At 41.8% G+C, this 17,075-nt stretch overlaps 1 protein-coding gene across 2 annotated transcripts in view; it reads left to right on the top strand.

Moving 5' to 3' along the window:
• ppil2 (peptidylprolyl isomerase (cyclophilin)-like 2) overlaps nucleotides 1–17,075 on the top strand; it is a 352,242-nt gene that overhangs the window by 283,570 nt on the left and 51,597 nt on the right. The gene's annotated exons all lie outside the window — the stretch shown is intronic.

Below are 17,075 nucleotides of genomic sequence, written 5' to 3'. Positions count from 1 at the left end.
TTGCACTCAATTTCCACTTTTGTCAGTAGTTGCTGTGCTTCCTCCATCTCGTCAGAGGGCAGGACTACGTCATCTGCAAAATCGAGATCTGTGAGCGTAACTGGTCTGACCCTTTTGGTTCGCCCCGGTTTTATGGTAAAACCAAGCTTATCATGATCTTTGGTTGCTTGACATAGAGCATAATCAAGGACGATTATAAAGATGTAGGGTGCCAGAGTGTCTCCTTGCAGCACTCCAGCTAGGAGCTCGAACACTGCTGTTTCTCTGTCTGGTGATACAACTTTCGCTATGGTTTTGGTATAGCTGGACTCCATTGCTCTCAGTAGATGGTCTGGCACTCCGTGAGCTTTCAGGGTCTTCAGCATTTTACCTCGGTGAATGGAGTCAAAAGTTTTGTGAAAATCAATGTAAGTAGCACGGCTGGTAGGTTGTTCTTCTTGACTTCCTGGATGATTCTACGGAGAGCAAGTATATGCATTACTGTTGTGCACTTCTGCCGAAAACCATTCTGATTGAATCTTAGCTTAGGGTCAATGGTGGTGCAAATCCTGTTCAAGATCATCCGATTGTATAGCTTTGCTAAGATGCAGGTCAAGCTGATACCACGGTAGTTATCTGTCTTTGTGAGGGATCCAGACGTGGGAACTGGGATAATGTTTGAAAGTGACCACTGTTCTGGTTTGTTGCCTTTCATCAATACCGTATTACATATGTCCAGCAAGATGTCGTCCAGGTCGCAGTTCTTCAGGACATCTGGTGGTATCCCATCTGGTCCAGCGCTCCTGCCCTGTTTGAGTAAATATTTGGCCTTCTTCAATTCCTCAATGGTGAATGGGCCGTCATTGATGTCAACTTGAGTTAGTATCATGGGTATATCCTCTTCTTCTTCCGTGATCGTTGATGGGCTTCCCAGCAGGCTCTTAAAGTGGGTAAACCATGTCTGGACACGGTCCTCTGCTGTTTTACCACTTATTTGAACTGGGGACTTCTTCCGTCTGCTGATCTCGTTGACTAGGCGCCATGCTTCTCCATGCTGCTTGTCTTCATTAGCAGCCTCTACCTCTCTAATCCTCTCAGCTAGTTCCTCTTCCTTCAGTTGGTTGTAGCTGGCAAAGAGATTCTTCTTTGCTGTTTTGAACTTGTCTCTTAGCTCTTCTGTTTCACTCCTTCTAAGTTCAGCATGACAAGCATTGACCACACTTCTTACTATGACAACGTCAGGATGTTTCAAGATCCGGCTCTTCTTGATTCGCTTCACAGTAGGCAAACTCTTTGTTTCACCTGTGTGTGCATCTATGAGCCATTGGTAGCGGTCAGTAGCAGTCTCTTCCTCCTCCCTTTCCAGTGGGCCAAAGCGATTTCTCACCTCCACTGTTCACAGGGCTTGAAGAATAGGTTGTGAGGAGAATGCCTTCCAGTCTACCTTCTCCTTGGGACCTGTGGCTTTGGTTGCTGCAGGCTTACTCTCACTTGCATTGACACTACTCTGTGGTCAGAACTGATCGAGTTGAAGGTGCTGTAGGCTTCTGTGTTGATCATACAATTACGCCATTTTGTTCTTACGAGGATGTAGTCGAGCTGTTTCCTGTAGATGGAGGCTCTGTTTTCATATGTCCACAGTTTACCATCTCTCTTCTTGAATTGTGTGTTGGCAGCAATGAGACTGTGTTCCTGGATGAAATCAACTAGATATTGTCCATTTCTGTTGATAAAGTCTTGGTATGAGTATGGAACATCTTCCAGCCTGACCTGGGCATTAAAATCACCGAGCACAGCTGGGAAGTTATGTGCTGGTATTGAAGTGACAGCTTCGTGAAGTTTACTGTAGAAGGCCTCCACCTCCTTCTCCTCGCTGCAGTTGTGCGGGGAGGAACAGACGATGACAGAGGTCACCAGGTTTCCACTGAATTCCGCAGTAAGAGTTCTGTCACTGCCTTCTTCGCCTTGCGGCTCAACATCAGCCCTACTCCACCTTGTGCTGATATCGTCAGCGGCTCTCTCCATGTGGATGAGGTGAGAAGGTGCATCCCCTCTACCTCTGTGAACCTTATCTCTTCCTCACTCCATTTCATGATGGAATCACATTGCAATATAAATCATTGTTCCCAGTATGGTACATTATAATTATAGGCAAGTAGTGGAGAAATTGCCACTGATTACATCAAAGTCCTTTAAACCCATTGATCTTTTGGCTTGTCCAACACTCATAAATTCTTTAGGAATTCAGTAGCTTTTAAACTTACTGCATGTTTGTGTACTTGACAGACTGTTATAGGATACTGCTATTGCTTCAGTGCTTTCTAAATGTTCAAAGGAATGTTGCAAGTGGTTCTTCCCCCCCCCCACCCCCACCACAATTCACTTCATTGGCTTCACATTTCCATTGTTTTGCATGTTATGTCATGACTAATGCTCTTTTTCGCACTTTGATGCAGCCAGCATTTCTTAACAGGAAACTAAATATTTTGCCTGATTTTTCACAATACTGAGTAAAAAGCACTTGCAGCGCAGATACTGACTTATTTTTGTTGGGGTAGAACAGTTTATACTTTTTATTTTCCAAGGTCTTGTGCAAATTACAGTGAATAGTTATCTAAAGCAGGAAAACATCTATTGTAGTCTGGAGCAACTTCCGATATTTTCTCCCTCTAACTAGACCTACTACTGAACCAATTTCAGGGGCAAGGAGCCTGGGAATGTTGGTGTTATGTCTCTGTGTCAGGATGTGATATCAGCAGTTTGGAAACACTCCACTCTGTGTACTTGCTGTGTATTTGCTGTTAACTAAAGCCAGGTTAAGCCTTATAAACCTAACAAAATGAGTGTGCAATCGATTTATGATCTGTCATTATTTATGAATTGCTTGAGAATTAGACTTTTGGATCACTTAAGTTTAAAAGGCAACTTAAAGTACAGCCATTATACCAAGAAATGATCTTGTAATGCCGTGGTAAAGGTTTTACTTCTAATGTATCAGGGTATTTCATGTAATGGTTTTTCTGTAGAAGCAGTGTGGTCTGCTGGCAGTGTTTGGAATACTGTTAAAGATAAAGGATGCTTAGGAATGTGTGTGTCATTCAATCAGGAGGGTGGAACTGGGAGAAGGTTCTAGAGAACGCTGGGGGAGCAGCTTTTGTGACAGACACTGGTGTGAGTCGAAGCCTTTATTCGGTGGGAGATTACTACATTACTACATTAGGTTTTGATTATGCTGTCATGTGAGGCTCGTACTCAGCTTTCCGAAACCAGAGAAAGACTTGTTAACGCTGACTGGCTGGATTCGCTCAAGCATTTTTTATTTTTATGAAAAATATGGCAAATACTCACTTGAGTGTATTTGTACCAGTACTTGACCTTGCCATTGTTAAAAGATTGAGATCGGTGACCTGTAAAGTTATCTTGTTCCAAACGTTTTCCCGTCCATAAGCAATTCAAAATAACAACACGAGCACCTCCAGCACTTGCCTCTGCTATGCTACGTAACTCCTCAACAATTCATTTTGAAAATAGTGCAGGTTCCACATGGTTATGCAATTCATTAAGGTGAGCAGATTCCTGAGGAAATTAATTCATTCAAATTAATGCCAATGAGATGAAAGATCTGTTAACTTTCAGGTATGTATAACCATGAGCTGGACCATAAAACTTAGGAACAAAATCAGTCCATTTGACCCATTGAGCCTTCTCCCTCCATTCTCCTGCCTTCTCCCTTTGTGATGCCCTTACTAATCAAGAACCCATCAACCTCTGTTTTAAATATACCCGATGACTTGGCCTCTACATCTGTTTGTGGTAATGAATTGCACAAATTCACCACCGTCTGGATAAAGAAATTCCTCCTCCTCATCTCTGTTCTAAAGAGACGCCCCTCCATTCTGAGGCTGTGCCCTCTGGTCCTAGACTCTCCCACTATTGGTCCTTCCTCAATACATCCACCCTATCTAGGCCTTTCAATATTCAGTAGGTTTCAATGAGAACCCCCCACCCCCATTCTTCTAAACACCCAGGGTCATCGCTGCTCATCGTACTAGGCTGTATCATCCTGGGATTACACTTGTAAACCTCCTCTGGACACTCTCCAATGTCAGCACATCCTTTCTTAAATATGGGGCCCAAAACTGCTGACAGTACTCCAAATGTGGTCTGACCAATGCTCATAAAACCTCAGCATTTCACTCTTGCTTTTATATTCCAGTTCCCTTGAAACAACTGCTACTGCTGCTCTTGCCTTCCTTACAAGCCACTCACCCTGCAGTTAACTTTTAGGGAATCTTGTTCTAGGACTCCCAAGTTTCCTTGCCCTTTTGGTTTCTGAATTTGCTTCCTATTTAGAAAATAGTCTATGCCTTTATTCCTTCTACCATCTATGACTGTATTCAATCTGCCACTTTTTTGCTTATTCTTCTAATCTATCCAATCTTTCTGCAGACTCCCTGCTACCTCAGCAGTACCTGCCCCTCCACCTATCTTTGTAATGTCTGCAAACTTGCCACAAGGCTATTAATTTCCATTATCCAGATCATTAACACATAACATGAAAAATATTGGACCCATCACCAACCCCTGCGAAATATCACTAGTCAGCAGTAGGGCTGCCAACTGTCCCGTATTAGCCGGGACATCCCGTATATTGGGCTAAATTGGTTTGTTCCATATGGGACCGCCCTTGTCCTATATTTCCCCCACTAAGGTAGAGCATCCCTATGAAACCGTTCGTAAGCCAAAATGGCGTAAAGCGAAGAAGCAATTACCATTAATTTAAATGGGAAAATTTTTTTGAGTGTTCCCAGACCCAAAAAGTAACCTACCAAATCATACCAAATAGCACATAAATCCTAAAATAATACTAAATTATAGTAAAAGCAGGAATGATATGATAAATACACAGCCTAAATAAAGTAGAAATAATGTATGTACAGTGTAGTATAGCACGTACATGCATGCGCACACAGGTGCCCGCACAAGGCTTCATGGTCATGGTTGTCTTTCTCGGGGTAAACAAAAGTGTCCAGTATTTGACTGCTACTTTTGTCCCTTATTTGTGAGTGAGAAAGTTGGCAACCCTACCAGTACCCAACCAGGAAAGGCCCCCATTTTCCCACTCTTTGCCTCCTGCCAGTCAGCTAAGCTTCTCTCCATGCTAATGCCTTTTCCATAATTAATTGTTTAGCAACCTTATGTGCAGCACCTTGTCAAAGGCCTTCTGAAAATCCAAGTAAACAAAATACCCTAATGTTGTTTTTGCTACTTGTATTGTTTTGCTGAACATTGTGGGTATCTGAATGTGTAGTGATACCTGCGGGCTGTCCCAGCACATCCATGGGTGCACTGGTTGTTAAACACAAACAACAAATTTCATGTGATAAATTATGCTGAATCTGACTCTTCTTTGTCTGTACTTCCTCATGAACTCCAGCAAGTTTGTGAGGCAAGATTTGTCTTTAAGGAAACCATGCTGACTTTGGCCTATTTCATAGTGTGCCGCCAAGTACCCAAAAACCTCACCCTTAATAATGGATTCTAACATCTGGCCAACTTCTGAAGACAGGCTACCTGGCCTATAATTTCCAGTCTTTTGTTTAGCATTCCATGTTAAAATTATGAATGACATTTGCAGTTTCCAGTCCTCTGGGAACCATTCCAGAATCTAGTTCTAGCTCCCAATGTAATTTGTATCCCACATCCTGGCTACTGTTCAGAGGCCTGTATATAACTCCCATCAGGGTCTTTTTTTATTATTGCAATTTTTCAACTCTACCCACAAGGATTCTACATCTTCTGATCCTATGTCACTTCTTTCTTGAGATTTAATTTCATTTTTTACCAATAAAGGCATCCCACTCTCTATGCCCACCTGCCTGTCTTTTCAATGTGATATGTATCATTGGATGTTAAGCTCTCAGCTGTGATCTTCCATCAACCACAACTCTCCAATGCCCACAACATCATACTGCCAATTTCTAACTATGTTACAAGATCATTGACCTTATTTCATATATTGCATGCATTCAAATGTAACATCTTCAGTCCTGTATTCAGCACCATTATCTTCATTATTGTCTTAAGATAAATTCCTATCCCTTTCTAAGCTATTTGGCTTTTTCTTTATTCTGGAGATTTCCGTAACCTCTCCTGCACTCTCCTACCTTTTTACTTTATCCATATTTTTCCAAGATGTTGAACACCCTACAACTACCCCACAGCCCTGGTTTAAAACCCTATCCACAGCCTAGGTATGCAATATGCCGGAACTGTGGTCCCAGCATAGTTCAAGTGGAGCCCGTGCCATCAGAACAGCTCCATCCTTCCCCATTTTAGTTCTGCATTTTAAGTTAGTCCATTGCTGCTCAAGTTCGGTCTGCATAACCAGGGCTTTCTGTGTTCTTTCTACATTTTCGGTACCCACATGGACCACAACATCCCTCTGCAGGCCAAATGAGATGTCCTGAACCAGGTACCAGGCTGACAACACAACCTTCTGGACTCTTGATCCTTGCGATAGATGGTAGTATCTAACCCCTGACTCTACTATCCCTGATTATAACTGCATTTCTCTTCCCCCCCAATATCCGGCAAACTAGCAACAGAGGAGCTGAAGGCAGTGTGGACAGGGCCAACAAACTTAACCTGTTCTTTAACAGATTTGACATTGTGACCCCTGCCCATCCCCCACATGAGCCATCTGTTATCGGCCTCCAACTAACACATATTCCACTCTCCCCTCCTACCCCTCCTTACAGTCCCCCACCCTGCTCTCATGACTGTACCCCTTCCCCCCCACGAAACCACCACAGAGGGCTTCACAGCTGAACAGGTGAGAAGACAGCTGAAACGTCTCAACCCAAGCAAGGCTGCAGGACCGGATGGTGTCAGTACCAGGGTGCTCAAAGCCTGTGCCCCTCAGCTATGTGAAGTACTTCACCATGTATTCAACCTGAGCCTGAGGCTCCTGAGGGTTCCTGTGCTGTGGAAGACATCCTGCCTCGTCCCTGTGCCAAAGCCCCAGCAGCCTCAATGACTACAGACCGGTGGCATTGACCTCCCACATCATGAAGACCCTGAAGAGACTTATTCTGGAGCTGCTCCGGCCTATGGTCAGGCCACACTTAGATCCCCTCCAGTTCGCCTACCAGCCCTGACTAGGAGTTGAGGATGCCATCGTCTACCTGCTGAACCGTGTCTACGCCCAACTGGACAAGCCAGCGAGTACTGTGAGGGTCATGTTTTTTGACTTCTCCAGTGCGTTCAACACCATCCGCCCTGCTCTGCTGGGGGAGAAGCTGACAGCGATGCAGGTGGATGCTTCCCTAGTATCATGGATTCTTGATTACCTGACTGGCAGACCACAGTACGTGTGCTTGCAACAGTGTGTGTCCGACAGAGTGATCAGCAGCACTGGGGCTCCACAGGGGACTGTCTTGTCTCCCTTTCTCTTCACCATTTACACCTCGGACTTCAACTACTGCACAGAGTCTTGTCATCTTCAGAAGTTTTCGGATGACTCTGCCATAGTTGGATGCATCAGCAAGGGAGATGAGGTTGAGTACAGGGCTACAGTAGGAAACTTTGTCACATGGTGTGAGCAGAACTATCTGCAGCTTAATGTGAAAAAGTCTAAGCAGCTGATGGTAGACCTGAGGAGAGCTAAGATACCGGTGACCTCTGTTTCCATCCAGGGCGTCAGTGTGGACATGGTGGAGGATTACAAATACTTGGGAATACGAATTGACAATAAACTGGACTGGTCAAAGAACACTGAGGCTGTCTACAAGAAGGGTCAGAGCCGTCTCTATTTCCTGAGGAGACTGAGGTCCTTTAACATCTGCCGGACAATGCTGAGGATGTTCTACGAGTCTGTGGTGGCCAGTGCTATCATATTTGCTGTTGTGTGTTGGGGCAGCAGGCTGAGGGTAGCAGATACCAACAGAATCAACAAACTCATTCGTAAGGCCAGTGATGTTGTGGGGATGGAACTGGACTCTCTGACAGTGGTGTCTGAAAAGAGGATGCTGTCTAAGTTGCATGCCATCTTGGTCAATGTCTCCCATCCACTACGTAATGTACTGATGGGCACAGGAGTACATTCAGCCAGAGACTCATTCCTCCGAGATGCAGCACAGAGCGTCATAGGAAGTCATTCCTGCCTGTGGCCATCAAACTTTACAACTCCTCCCTTGGAGGGTCAGACTCCCTGAGCCGATAGGCTGGTTCTGGATTTATTTCATACTTTACTGGCATAATTTACATATTACTATTGAACTATTTATGGTTCTATTACTACTTATTATTTATGGTACAACTGTAAGGAAAACCAATTTCCCACGGGATCAATAAAGTATGACTATGACTATGACTACTATTGAATGGCTCCTTGAATCCGGTGCCATGGTTCAGTTTCAGAATGTAGGAATATTTCACAGCATTGAACATTAGGATTGTGATTCTTTAGAATTAAGCTGCTTCTGTTGAATGTGCAATCCACTTTGTTCCTTATGAGCTTTTTTTCTTTTCTAGGTTAGTCATCTACTGTGCTCTTGCTCTCACTCTTGCTGTCTCTGAGTAGTACCTCATCTTTCTACACCTGCTCCAGATTGACCACCCTATTCTTTTACCACCCTGTTTTTCTCTCATCTTTGTTGCTTCGTCTGTCCTACCTTCCATTCTAACGTGGTCCTCCCTTCTTGTTCTCTCCTCTTCTCCCTGCTCTTCCTGAATGTTAAAGCCAGTTTATCAGGAGCTTTTTCCAGTTCTGTTGGGAAGTCTTTGATTTGAAATGTTTGATATCACTGACCACAAAAGCTGCCTGAACTGCCAAATATTTCAAACATTTCCTGTTCTTTTATTTCATTACAGCATTTGCTGTTCTTTGTTTCTCCTTAAAGAAAAAATGTACCAAAAACGTAATCAGTAAACTTAATATAATTTAGACTTCAGAGTTATGTTTTAACTATTAAAGTTATTGTAGTTATTGTCTTATATCAAGCATTCTGTTTCTAGCTTACAATAGATATGCATAGAATGATTTGTGCATGTAGAAAAAGTGTTTTGATTTTTAATGTTAAATTGTGTGCCAGGGCTCAATCCTGCAAACACAGCACATTGACTGAATCCACAATGTGGACGTAATGGACAAACATCTAGGAAATTCACTTGCAAAATGAGATTGACTTTGACAAGGAAATTAGTTTGCATGACATTGATCTGATTGTGCATACAGGTTTCCCCCGCTATCTGACGGTAGAGCGTTCCTATGAAACCGTTCGTAAGCCAAAATGGAGTAAAGCAAAGAAGCAGTTACCATTAACTTATATGGGAAAAATTTTTGAGTGTTCCCAGACCCAAAAGCTAACCTACCAAATCATACCAAATAATACATAAAACCTAAAGTAACCTATAGTAAAAACAGAAATGATATGATAAATACACAACCTATATAAAGTAGAAATAATGTACAGAATCGGGAAGATTTAGCCAAAACCGATTTGTTGAAAAAAGTCGGCATGTATGCGCATGTGCACACACCTGCCCGCGCAAGGCTTCACAGTCATGGTAGTCTTTCTCGGGGTAAACACAAGTTTAAAGTGGGCATCTTTTTTTCGTAAAAGTGAAAATCCTCTTTTGGTTAGCGAAAACAGGTACTAATGTAGGTCTTTCGTAAAAGCGAAGTGGCGTAAAGCGAACGTTCGTAAAACGGGGGACACCTGTATGATGCTTTGCATGTACTATTACCTGGCCCGTAAAGTGAAATTCTGCCAAAAGTAGCCTGTGCCTTCAAGTAACAAATGGGTTTTGCACGGATTACTAAAAGGAAGAAACTGCCCACATCAGTGTTCAAAATTGCCAGAGTCATTCTGAAACCATGGCTCTTGGTTAAACTTGGTTAAGCGTCATCCTGCATTCTTCCCTGACATGCTCCAGTGGTAATAAACCATATTCTGGTCTTCTGAATTACCTCCTATTCTTCCAAATTGTGTGTGATTACATGCCTATTGTACTTTACCTTAGACATATTCTGCAAATAAGTCTGTTAAATATTCAGTATGCCTCATCTGAGACATTATACTATACTCTTAAGAATAGTGATGCAATTTGTATATGTGATTTCAGTACGATTTCATCATGCTTCAAGAAGTATATGACATGACAGTAGAGCTTCGATGGGAATGGTAGTTTGGCTAAGGGAGATATCTTGGTATCTGGACAGTGTGTGAGGTTTCCAGTTAAGAAACACTGGGTGAATGACTCAAAAATTAAGCGATGCTTCAAATTCTAACTAAGAGATTACTTACGGGTGCTTCATTAAGACCACTGTGTATCAACAATGTCAGTAAGAATGAAGACTGAGTGTGGTGTGGTCTTAGATGAGTTAACCTGGAAGATAACAACACTTTGCAATAGTTTCTTGAGAGATGACATGGCTTTCTATCCCTGCCTGATTCTTGTAAAGTTATCAATAACTATATATTGTAAACTAGTGAACTTTGTGCTGTTTATCCTGTAATGCCCTTCCCTACTGCAAACCGATTTCAGTGTTTTTGAACTGACAGTTTTGTCTCCAGTGATAAGAATATAGTGCTGCGAGACTGATAAATGAAATCCACTAGGCAAGCACTAACCTGTTACATGTTTGAATTCTCACAAACACTGCTGTAGAGCATGCACTGATCTGATGCTGAATCCTGAGTCATCTGATCATGCTCCTCAAGCAGCCAGGCTCTCCATTGCAACCTTTCTTATCCATCTTTATTTTATTATTACCACTTATATCTACAATACTAACTTGTCTTTTTCAGCCACACTGATCCACAGCTCAGCACCATTTCCTGATTTGTTTGGTTAATGATTTTTATTTGGACTTCGGCTTTTTATTTTGACTTGTATTTCTCAGAAAGAGAAGGGAACACTTGCTCATTTGTGAACCACTAAGTGCTAATTATTTTGAAACACATCGAACTGCATCTTCTCAGGGTCTTTGGGAAAATAAGCCATTTTCCCAGCTTACCTAAGCTTGACACTTCTTCCCATTGATTGGAACTAAAACAGTTGCATAATTTCTCTACTGTTCGAACAAGGAAGGATTTGTGTTGAAGTGACAAAGTGTATCTGGAGGCATTGCTTTTAATCAGACCAGGAAGACGAAGATCATCCAGCATTTTTGCAAGTATGCTTCAACAAATATTTAGGGTTTTAAAACCCTTGTTGGCAGTTTTTTGATATGAAGAGAATCAGTTTGGTTTCTGTGATAGTGGAGGGTAAGCTAAAATGGGTCATCCATTTAGTACTTCTGCCTAAATATTATTACAAATTGTCTTTGGCACTCGTTTGTTGGGCTTTACTATCATTGGTGAAACAGATGTTCTTGCCATTACTTCCTTCCATTACCTGTATACTTGTCACCTAGAACTAATGTCGAAATAAAGCTCTGATCTGCTGGCTGTGTATCATAGCTGCGTCTATTGCTTTTTGTGTTTGCTATTTACCCCTATGCTGCCCTTGAATTTTACTCACCCGTAATGATGATCAGGATGTACCTCCTTGCACTAATGGATGAACCAGTCATGGTCCCCAGCTTGATGGGAATGTTAGGTTGTGTGAAATACAACTCTTCTGCCTATGATGACCCGCAGCATCTCATAGATACCCATCTTTGATTCTCCATGCCTGTTTTCTCTCTACCTAGTTTACATTGATGACATGACGTTGTGAAGACGGCTGTGTAACGGTTTGCTTACCACCTGTCTTGGGTCCAGTCTGGTAGCTATGTTTTCCAGAGAGTAGCGCTGCAGTGTTGAATTTCCCACCCATGTTCCTCTTAGAATCGGAATCAGGTTTATCATCATTGACAAATACCATGAAATTCGTTGTTTTGTGGCAGCAGTACAATGCAAGACATAAAAAATTAAATTCCAATAAGAAATATATTTAAAAATAAATAAGTAGTGCAAAAGAAAGCAAAATAGTGAGGTAGTGTTCTTGGGTTCATGGGCCATTCAGAAGTCTGATGGCAGGGGGCAGAAGCTAGTCCTAAAATGCTGATGTGTGTTTTCAAGCTCCTGTACCACCTCCTTGATGGTAGCAAAGAGAGGAGGGCATGCCCTGGCTTAGTGCTGCTGGTAGGTAGTGTTCAATAGAGAGTGCTCACCATCTGGGGGAGGGTTCCTTGGCTGTGTTTGATTTCTGCAATGCAATATCGTGCTATCCAGAGTCAATGTAGAAGACCTCCTGGTCCACTCCTTCTTGCCTCTATACAATATGCTGGTTAGAGGATTCTGAGATTATGACTGTACTAGGTTGTTGTTTCAGAAGTCTGTGGGACCGCTCCTAATTTAGACACTGGCCCCTATTTGTTTGTGAGGAGAATTTTGCATAGTTGAGTGGCTGGGGAGCAGCTTTCTCCATAAAATAAACTCAATGAACAGGTCAGTGCCATCTACTCCATTTGATTTCATCATTGTTGCATTTATTTAATGCATAGGACAATTAAATGTCAACCACATTGCTATTGTTCTCCAGCCTGGAGTCACCAATTGGCAAGCCCAGATAATGGCAGCAGACTTCCTTTCTTCAAAGGCCATAATGGACCGGATGGGTTTTACGTCAATCCAGTATTCCATGATCACTGTTAACAGACTAGTTTTAAAGTAAGTGATTATTTGAATTCCCCAGCTGCTGGGCTGGGATTTGAACTCGTATGTTTGTATTGTTAGTCTGGGTCTCTGGGTTACCAGTCTGCACATTTAACTTTAGGGTAGTTTTATCTCAGTAAGATCGGATTGGTCTGGGCACTGCTCCAATCTCATCCCCTTGTCCTTTGATTTCCTTTGTTGTCTTCATTAAAAAGGAATGAGTCATAAAATTAACTCTGTAGTGGCAAGGGTAATGCAGTTAACTAGCATACAATGAAAGAAAAAATAAGTCAATACACAGAAAATGCTGAAAGAATTCAGCAGGTCAGACAGCACCTATGGAGAGTAATAAACAGCAGACATTTCAAGCAGAGCCCTTTCATCGGTTCCTGATGAAAGGCTCAGTACGAAACGTCGACTCTTCATTCCTCTCCAATAAAGAGTTTGGGAGCTGATAGCATAAGTGTAACTGGAAGCAAGAAGTTCAGTGGCTCACTTCAGTAAGCTTAGATAGGAGCAAGGAGTGTGATACTGATTGAAGTCAGGGACTTGCATCATCCATGGATTACTGAGAGATAATCAGAAACTTTAATAAGAGTGATCTCTTTTAAGTGCAACTCCGGTGCCAAGTCAGCTAATCTCCTAATGACATGCTTGTAGCCTTGATTTGTATGTGGGGTATCAAAGCAAGATCCTTTAAACCCAACACTACCATTCTGTACATATTGCAACTGGGTTTTCAAGAGAAGCATTCATGGTAAAAGTTAACTAAATCTTTTACAGTACCTCAGCTTTGTGGTCCGTTGCAGTTTCAAGAATTATGTTCATCATAATTGACTGAAGCTCAATCTCCTGCCCTAATCTTCCTAATGATCTTGAACTGTAATTTGTCAATGGCTTACATCCTGGTAGTCATCAAAGTAAATGTGAATGAAGGAACAGGTGCTGTTCTCCTTATTCATTCACCTGTGTTGGCTGTTCCCCCTGTCCATTCTTTGAACTGATGGTATCTATTCCACAGTTATTCCAGTTTAATGCTAACGTGTGAGTTACAGTGCATGACATATTAGATGTAAAAGACTTTCTTTTGCCTTTCACAACCTGAAGACCTCCCTAAAGCAAACAAGTACTATTGAAATATAGTCACTGTAGAAATAAGATGCCGATTTAAGCACAGAACTGTTATGAGCCTATAAAGCAGGAGGCAGGCTTCATTTATAAACAACTTTCTGTAGAATACAATTGGCCATAGCACACTCTGCGCATCAAGATGTCTGATGTGTGGGGTTATGGTGGTGAGGCAAAGAGAAGTAGCAAATAAAATGAACCTTGTGAGTAGACACACACACACACACACACACTTGTTAATTCCATATTACTTGTACTATTGAAATCCCTTCAAAAATGAATTTGTTCCAGATCTGCCAAATGTTTAAATTACAATTCAAAAAGAAATGCCCCTTCTATTCCTCCCCTCTCCTGCTGAATTTTCACAGTAATAGGATCGTACAGCACAGAAACAGTCCTTTCAACCCATCTGGAACATGTTGACCATTTTGCCTGTCTGCACTCATCCCATTTGCCTTCATTATATCCTATTTTGTATTAGCTTGTCTATTCAATTGCCTGTCTAAATGTATCTTACAGGCGGTAATTGTATCTAATTCCACCATCTCCACTGGCAGCAGTGTCAAGGTATCAACACACACCACCCACCCCATTTCCCCAAACATCTATATTTGGCCATCTTTCCTCTTCCTCCCCACCTGCACCACCTACCCCTGAGTCTTAATACAGGGTCTCAAACTGAAATGTTGACCCTTCTCTTTTGCTTCCACAGATTATGAAAACCCACTGAGTTCCTCCAGAAGTTAGTCTGTACCTCCTGTACCTAATAAAGTTGCCACTGAGTGTATGTTCATCGTCTTCTGCTGTTGTAGCCCATCCATTTTGAGATTTGAAATGCTGTGCATCGAGATGCATTTCTGTCAACTTGAGCCAGTCTGGCCATTCTCCGCTGACCTTTCTCATTAACAAGGAGTTTTTGCCCATGGAACTGCCATTCACTGGAGAGTAATTGGAGAGTGCTGTATTGCACGGAGGGGAGGATGGTAGGCTGATAATTGGAGGGCGCTGTATTGCACGGAAGGGAGGATGGTAGGCTGATAATTGGTGAGTGCTGTATTGCACGGAGGGGAGGATGGTAGGCTGATGAGCAGTGTGAACTGCATTTTCCGAGCGTTGAACGAACTTGCTCAACTTGGGCTGAGATGTCAGCCTCTCCCTCCCGAATTACCACCTTCAACTTCTCCACTGACTGACTTATGGGAGTGAACAAACTACCAGTGTAGTAAAAAATTGGAGGGGAATTTTCATTCTAAATATAATCCAGTGTGGCAATTTTTGAAGAGGAGGTGTAAGATGGAAGAGGAGAATTCTGGGCATAGCCCTACAAACAATTCTGATGAGGTTCATGATGGAGAATTACAATCTTCTGAGTCATTTCACTGCACTAGTGCAACAACACACACAAAAGAGAGTCTGTCTTTACAACGAAAGCTACTGATCATTGGGTTTTACATGGACTAGTGAACCTAGTGAACCAAGTTGTCCTATTCCATTGTGCCTACTCTATTGCATACAACGTACAAATGTAGCAACAGCTCCAGTAAAATTTAAAGGACACTTAACTTCAAGTACAGCCACATGACATGTAAAAGTGCTGATTATTTTAAACAGCTATTGGAATCTCTAAGCAATCAGATGAAAGCTATTGAAAATAACATCACAGTTTGTAAAAGGGCTCAGGAAGTAAGTTATTTAGAAGCTTTAAGATGAGTTCACTAGAGAATGTTCAAGAAACTGTGAAAGCCCATCTATCTCCTGCTGCATACAGAAGTCTGGTGGCTTAGCAGAGGAAGAGTTCTCAACAGGGTGTTGGAGCTGAAAGGTGAATTGCAGGAGTACTTTCAAGAAAATAGTAGGCCAGATTTTGCTGAGTGCTTTGAAGATGAAGAATGGCTGCAGAAACTGCCCTACTTAGCAGACATTTTTCATCATGTGAACCAGTTGAACAAGTCTCTGCAAGGCCCTGGAGAAAATGTTTTGACTTCAAGTGACAAGATTTTTGGATTTGAAAGGAAATTGAATCTTTGGAAAAATTATTTTCCAAAAGAAATCTTGAAATGTGTGAAAATCACTGCTGCTTGGGCTTGAGAGTGAGGAAGGATATCAGAAAGTCTCAAGTCTAATTGAAAACCACCTGGAAGAACTGAAGAACAAAATTAAACAGTACTTTTCCTCCCTTTCAATACAAGTGTATGACTGGGTGAGGAACCCTTTCTCTGAATTTCTACTCAGCCTGAGAACTTGACTTTGAGAGAAGAAGAAGAACTTTGTAATCTGTACTCTGATCATGCACTCAAGATGAGATTTACTGACCTGCCCCTGGACAAGTTCTGGGTTTCTGTGAAAGAAGAGTATCCTGCTATTCATAGGAAAGTAGTGAACATTTTGCTACCGTTTTCAACTTTTGTTGTCATTTGTGTGAGCAAGCTTTTTCTTGTTTAATGAGCATCAAGAGCAGGAATAGAAATCGTCTCATTTCAGTTGAAGGTGAAATCCATGTGTGCTTATCTCAAGTTCGACGCAAAATTGAGAAATTTATTATGCTTGCCTTATGAGTTTTTAAAATTTATGAAAGGGAAAGAAAGATTAATTTCAAGAAAATTCATTCTCTACTCAAAAGAGCATTGACAATTATTTTTGGTTTAATATATCTGCAATTTACTGATCATACTAATACACCATGAACTGTAGATATAATTTTTGTGCGGGGGTTCCCTGAGACCTGGAAATTAGTCAGCAGTTTCTGAGATACTCAAATGACTCTGTCTGGCACCAGCTATCATTCTACATTCGAAGTCACATTTCTTCCCCAATGAGTGATAATCATTGTACTTCCTGCATTTGCTCCTTAAATGTTAGCTCTGTTTTGGTTTTAGTTTGGCTGACCTTGGTAGTTTTCTGGTTGCATATTATCACTTATAGTATTATTCCAACATACAGAGTGGAATCTGAGAGAAGGAATTAAAAGTAATAAAACACTAGTTCAAACTGCAGTGTGATGCCTTAACTGTTTGCCTGTCTTGGACAGGCTGTGGTAAGACCAATTCAATATCCATTGCCAACACTTATCTGAAATCCCAAAATTATCACGTGTAGGTTACACATTGTGGCTAAGTAATCCTAAAACAAAGATATGGATTTATTTTCAGAGCTGGTGCAGTGAGTAACTAGCCTGTGTTTCACTGAGCATCTCCAGCACTCAGGAACAGTCAAGTGGACCAGCATTAAATTTGTTCCATTAAATCTATCAAAGGGTTTTCCAGAGCTTGGTGATAAAGTGTTGATGAACTGAAGCAAAAGTCTAAAGTGTAGCAGGATTGC

Source organism: Mobula birostris, chromosome 2, assembly GCF_030028105.1.
Source record: "Mobula birostris isolate sMobBir1 chromosome 2, sMobBir1.hap1, whole genome shotgun sequence".
Taxonomy (NCBI): Eukaryota; Metazoa; Chordata; class Chondrichthyes; order Myliobatiformes; family Myliobatidae; genus Mobula; species Mobula birostris.
Note: the sequence above shows the minus strand (reverse complement) of the source record. Positions and strands in the feature narration are given on the sequence as shown.